This window comes from Labrus bergylta, chromosome 7 (assembly GCF_963930695.1).
Source record: "Labrus bergylta chromosome 7, fLabBer1.1, whole genome shotgun sequence".
NCBI classification, from domain to species: Eukaryota; Metazoa; Chordata; class Actinopteri; order Labriformes; family Labridae; genus Labrus; species Labrus bergylta.
Genome location: NC_089201.1, coordinates 19869146 through 19875589, shown reverse-complemented (window position 1 = coordinate 19875589; position 6444 = coordinate 19869146). Strand labels below are relative to the sequence as shown.

General features: G+C 40.6%; 1 pseudogene; it reads left to right on the top strand.

Moving 5' to 3' along the window:
• Positions 1-273: 273 nt before the first annotated feature.
• LOC136179669 (piggyBac transposable element-derived protein 3-like) lies at positions 274-2895 on the top strand (annotated as a pseudogene).
• Positions 2896-6444: the final 3549 nt, after the last annotated feature.

The following is a 6444-nucleotide window of genomic DNA, read 5'->3' as shown; positions in this document are numbered from 1 at the left end:
TTTTTCCATATGCTCCCCTCATGTTTCCTAGGCTACCAAGGTTGGATTTATACTCAGCCATGTATGAGATGGATGGTTATGATGGAGTGTCATTGATCTGGTTTCATTAACCTCCTACGACCTGGCGTCCACATATGTGGACATCACATTTTGGGTTGTCTAGACCACAATATTAAATTTTGCTCTACAAGGGCCTGGGGTCCACATACGAGGACTTTATACTGCCACTTAGTGGTGTCAGAAGAGTATAACACATTATACATCAGATTCAAGATGGCCGACAACACACCCAGAAGTTCAGATGGCAACTCCCGATCCAAACTTCGACCAGGTAAAAAATTCAATCAAATTTTATGGCTGATTCTTGTTCAGATATGTATAAAAGTGTTCAATGTTTGTTATGGAATGAAAATTTTACAAAAGTTAGTAACTGTAACGATTTACCATGCCGCTAAACATGATGTCCACGTATGTGGACAGAGGGACTTAGTTTTGTTAGTTTTGTTGAAAATGTTTATATGTGATCATAAATGCTAGCAACAAAACATGAGAATGAAATAGTATTTTGGGATGATTTTGGTAGAAAACAATAGTTTACTACAGTACAAGCAGATGTAGCATGTTTTATAAATAAATTACAAAGATTTTTATTTGATTTTTCTCATGAAATTTTTTTCCAGAGCGTTATTCTCTGTCAAGAGTAATGGAGTTATTGGGGTTAATTGGTGGAGACAACTCAGAGGTGGAAGATTTGTCAGACATCGATGATCCCATAGGGGATGTTGAATATCAACCCCCACGACAGGAGCCAAGCACCAGTGAGGAGGACAGTAGTGGATGTGAGGACCCCATTCCACAGCCCTCTCAGCCTATCAGAGGACGTAAACGTCTCCGTGATGAAAATGAAGGATATCGTTCAGATCGTGACATTGCCAGATCCCGCACTCCCAGACGTCGCTCTCGGACACAGCAGGATGAGGCTGATGTCTCAAACAATGTCCCTGAAGAGACAACACCAGGACCAAGCCATCAAGAACAGTCCAAGAAAGGGCGTGAGATGCGATGGAGGGCTTCTCCGCTAACACCAAATCAAGCCCAGTTTGAGCATGAGGAGGAAACTGTGCAGGACAGAGCGGGCTGGACCCCACTGGACTACATAGAACAGTATATTGATAAAGATTTGATGAAAATGATTGCAGATTGCTCTAATGCTACGTCACTGGCTAGAAGTGATGGAGTGACTCAACACATCAACTGATGAAATTTATCATTTTTTTGGTGCCTGTATTTTGATGTCTTGCGTACCATATCCTGCAATCAGGATGTACTGGTCCAAAGCCTTGAGATTCCCTGCCATCACTGAAAAGTTCACACGTGACAGATTCTTCAGGTTGAGGCGATCACTCAAAGTGCTCATTGATGATGATGTTCCAGAGGATCTGAGAGAGTGTGATAAATTCTGGAAGGTGAGGCCTTTTCTGAATCGCATTCTGAAAGGCTGCAAATCTCAGGCTCGACCAGAATGTGTTTCCATTGATGAGCAGATGATTCCTTTCACAGGAGCTTGTCCGTGTCGACAATATCTGCCAATGAAACCAAACCCAGTTGGCATGAAAAACTTTGTTTGCGCAACAGCAGATGGTATTGTGCTGGACTTTGACATTTATCAAGGTAGAGATGCACTCCTTGAGCAGGTTGAAGAACCAGGGGATCTGGGTTTGGGAGGCTTGGTGATAGATCGCCTGTCTCAAACTCTGCAGCCTAATAGAAATGTTTACTGTGACCGGTTCTTCACATCCATCCAATGTGTGGAACGCATGATGAAGAAGCAGATGTATGTAACTGGTACAGTTATGAAGAATCGGGTCGCTGCAGCAGTGCAGAAGCTACCAACTGACAAAACAATGAAAAAAAACGGAAGAGGTACCTCAGCACAAGTTACCACTGAGGATGGAAAGATTTGCGTGGTGAAGTGGTATGACAATAAACCGGTATTGATGATGTCTGCTGTTCATGCTAGAGAGCCAGAAGACACCTGCCAGAGATGGGACAAAAAACTGAAACGATATGTGACCATCTTGCGACCAAGTATTATCCGTGAATACAACTCCAAGATGGGTGGAGTTGACCTTGTCGATAGAATGATGAGTTACTATCGCATGAGTGGCCGTACAAAGAAATGGACACTGCGGATGCTAATGCACTTTACGGATCTGGCTTTAGCCAACAGCTGGCTACTGTACCGCAAAGACCTCACTGTATGTGGCACACCAAAGAAGAACATCATGCAGTTCCTTGAATTTCGTATGGAATTGGCCATGACCTTCTTGGCTCAGCGTGACAATGACAACTCTGACTTTTCAGAGCGGGAAGATGACCCAGACGTTTTGGTCCAAGGGAAAAGGCGTCCAGTGAAGGCAGTGCCCCATGTCTCAGTCCGCAGGAGGGCTAATGCACATCTGCCAGAGGCGGTAAATGTGAAGAATGCAGCGCGCTGCAGAGCAAAAGGCTGCTCAGAGAAAACTCGAGTGCATCGTGTTACATGCAAGGTGTTCCTCTGCTTACAGGCAGATCGCAACTGTTACATAGCCTTTCACACATAGGTGTAAACATGTTCCCACGGGGAAAAAAAAGTTTGAAGTAGCAGTTTTGGAGTGTAAGTGAAATGTTTCATGCCATGTTGAGATATTGAAATGAACAGTTTAGAACAGTTTCAATGCAAAATGTTTAGAATGTTACTTTGTTACAGACATACGTCTTCCTGCAACTGTTAGCAGCACTTCAAATGAGCCATATTGCTCAGAGGGGCACAATTGTTGTTTCTCATTTTGTTTTTGCACTCAGGAAAAATGCTGCTGTGTTCAGGCACCAAATAAAGAGTTGTGCATATCATTACTCAATTCTGACTTTATTGTGTTCTATCGAAATTTAAAACGAATGTCCTCATATGTGGACATCATTTTTCTCAGAAACTACATCATGTAAAAAGATAATTCTTTGTTTTTACACTCATCAGGTCCCAATCAGCCCAATTAGCAAAGAGAAATTAAAAATGCATGCCATGCAAGAGTTCGGGTCTTAGGAGGTTAAAGCAAATTTCTATCACTGATAACTCAAAGTTGCATGTTATGACAGCCCTAGATGCAATGCTATATGTGTCTTTCCTACTTCTACCTTACTTATATCATTTTAGAGCTGAAGTCCTCAAATACATGATTGGATCATTTATTTGAAAATAAATCATTGCTTGACAACAGGGCTGAACCAGACTTCTATATGAAATGCTGTCTGATACAATAGAAAGACATTCTGGATGGTAATAATCTGAATAAAGATATCTTGTGTATTTGGGAAATTGCACTGTAGAACACATTTTAAAGTGTTTGACTAACGTTTTAGATTGCAAAATCCTGTTTTGCCAATGACGAGAGAATTGCCTTCGTGTAGCACATATTTATTGATTTGTGTGTGTTTTATTTACATAATCACACAATCTGTATTTGGACTGACTGTGTACCTTCATTGACATCTTCAATTCCCTCAATTTATCCTCCCAGCTGTATAACTGCCCGTTAACTACCAGAACACAACTGCTGTCATGGGACATTCAGTAGGATTTTTCACGCTGGCCCCCATGCAGTCGCAGTTATCGATGCCATGTTGACCTGCTGTGTGAGCTTTGAATACCACCTGAATGTGGTCTAATACTTCCAATAAAGGCAAATTAATGCCATCATTCTACCTCAAAGATTATAATATCAGATTGGCCGGCTGTTTGTGAAAGTTAATTGTCTTCTTCTGCAGAGATACCTCATAGGAAGTGCACGTGTGCATGCATGCAAAGAGATTGATGACTGACACTTTGACAGCGGTACGGCAAAACCTGAACACCCCCACAGTTTCCAGCTTAATCTACTGAAATGCTAATGTGTGACCGATCAATACCACAGTATATTTACTTCAGCTCTGTTTTGCTGATATTGCAATTGCTTGAAACATCAGGGGGTTGTGGCTTTTATTTTTATTTTTCTTGCCAGTAAGGGGTGGAAAGCTGCAACGGAGAGATAAAGGAAAGGACTTTGGTTTACTCTGATACCTTCTGATAAGTCTGCTCGAGACAACCTTAAAACGACCCAAGAACCATAATGTGGTAAAGATGTCAACTGGTAGACGTGAGCACAAGAAGCTGCTCCCAGGCTTTTTTCTTGATGGAGCAAAAAGCAAACAGCTTTGACACCATTCACTTCAGAAATCGTCTTTTTCCTCCTCATCCGTAATGGCACGTTAGAACAAGTCAAAGGGGTTGAAAATGCATTCAGGCAAATGACAGCGGGGGGAGAGAGGGGGTAAATGCATGTCTCTGTTGTGACAGGTGACATGTGACAGGGAGACGTGATGCTGGGTAATGCGAGGAGCATACTAAAATAGATATAGGAGAAAATTATGAAAATACGTCACAGGCTCTGCGTTTTCAAACTTACTTGCCTTTTTTGGCTTAATCCTTTCTTCTATTAGATGTCGCATAATCCATTTCTCTATTGGATGTTGCGTATCTGTTGTACTAGTGGATGGCAGGCAGTGCTTGTTACCCAAACACAAAATTAATTAGGTATATTCTCAATGGTCCTATGCAGACATAGAAACTGGTATAAAATAAACATCACAAAATTGGCTCTCCACACAGATTTTTCCCGACTAAGAGGGCTATGGCTCAGTTGGTAGAGTCTACTGTCTCTCAACTGGAATGTTGGGGGTTCGGCCCAAAGCTCCTGCAGCAACATGTCCCCAAGTTGCTCCTGATGCTTCGTCGGCGGTGTATGCATGTGTTTGAATGGGATTATTTACTTCTAGTGGTTTACATAGCTGCCTCTACCATCAATGTGTCAATGTGTAGGTGTGACATGAGGTGTAAAAGTGCTTTGAGTAATCACTAGACTAGAAAAGCTCAAGTCCATTTTTCCATTCCATTTACTTATACAGACCAACCTATATGAGCCCGATTCCAATAATGTCCACCCCAAAGCCTGAAGCACTGAACACATACTTCAATGACTATCAGGTGTGCAGTGTGATAGTCTGTGAGGAATTCAGCTGGTATAGAAGAAGAGTTATGGGATGCACTAATGATCACACGTTACCTGGAAACAAGATTCATTATTAAACAATGAAAAAAAAGACATTTTCTAGTCTGTGTTTAAATGTATTTTACTACAGTGCTCATAGTATAAAAGAAACTATCCAAAGCCAAATACAACATCAATATGAACACTGTCAATATTGACTTGCAAAGGAAAACAACTCTACAAAGGTGCTATAAGTAACCACAACAGTTAGAAACGACGCTGCATGTTGTTACTTTAATTATTTTTGTATTGCTTTCATGTCTATGCTTTTGTAAATATTTAAAGAATACATTTTTGGGGGAGAGAGAGAGAGAGAGAGAGAGAGAGAGAGAGAGAGAGGAATGACATGTGGGAAAGGAGCCACACATCTGACTTGAACTCTACCAGCTTGCTGGGAGAACTTTTGCCTCTTTACATGTGGCGCTACCTAACTGCTAGCCCATCTGCGCCCCCAACAGACATATTTTGATATTGACAGAAAGATATTGAGTGAAAGGAATGCACACCTCCTTAATAGCGAAAATATCAAAACTGAATCAAGGTAATTTACAATTTACAATGCTTCATGTAAACATGTCAATCAGAACAGACTGATCTAATCAGACTCATTCTGAAAGAAATTTCATTCCGATCGAGAGGGGTGGTGTATGCCGATCGTTGTTTGGATCAGAATCCATGTAAATGCTCGATCTGATCGTGTCTGCCTGACTGGGATAAAATTATCCCGTGTCATTCAAAAGTTTTGTCTCCAGTCTTGATCGGTGAACTCCATGAGGACGACCCTCTCCGAACAGTCTCGTTGGGATTATGTTTGTGTTTTAAGTAGCCTATAAATGTATTTTATTAGTCTCTTTTATGGGTACGATTTCATACGACCCTATTTTATTAAAATATGTCATCGCTGTAAAAAATAGTTATGAATAATAATAAAAACCTTTTTCAAAAGTGTTTACATGTGAAGGGTTTAAAGATTTCTTAAACAAGATTTCATTCACAAAAATAAGAAAAATTTGAAGAAGTTAGATTGCCTTAATGTACAATAGTTTATGTAATAATATGTGTGATTGCTTAATGTCACAGGATGTTGCCATGGTTATATGGAAATTTTATATCATCTGATATCTATTTCTTATTATTTTAGGTTATGAAATGAATGTAGCTGAAGGTCCCCCAATCATCTTATTAAGTTTTACCAGAAGATTTAATATTTAATATTTTGGGCGGCAGCTGTTCAATCTCTAGGGGTTTGGGTTGGGAAAGTCACCGGTTGAAGTCATAGGGACCAAAATATGGAAGTTGGTCTGGTAGCTGGAGAGGTGAC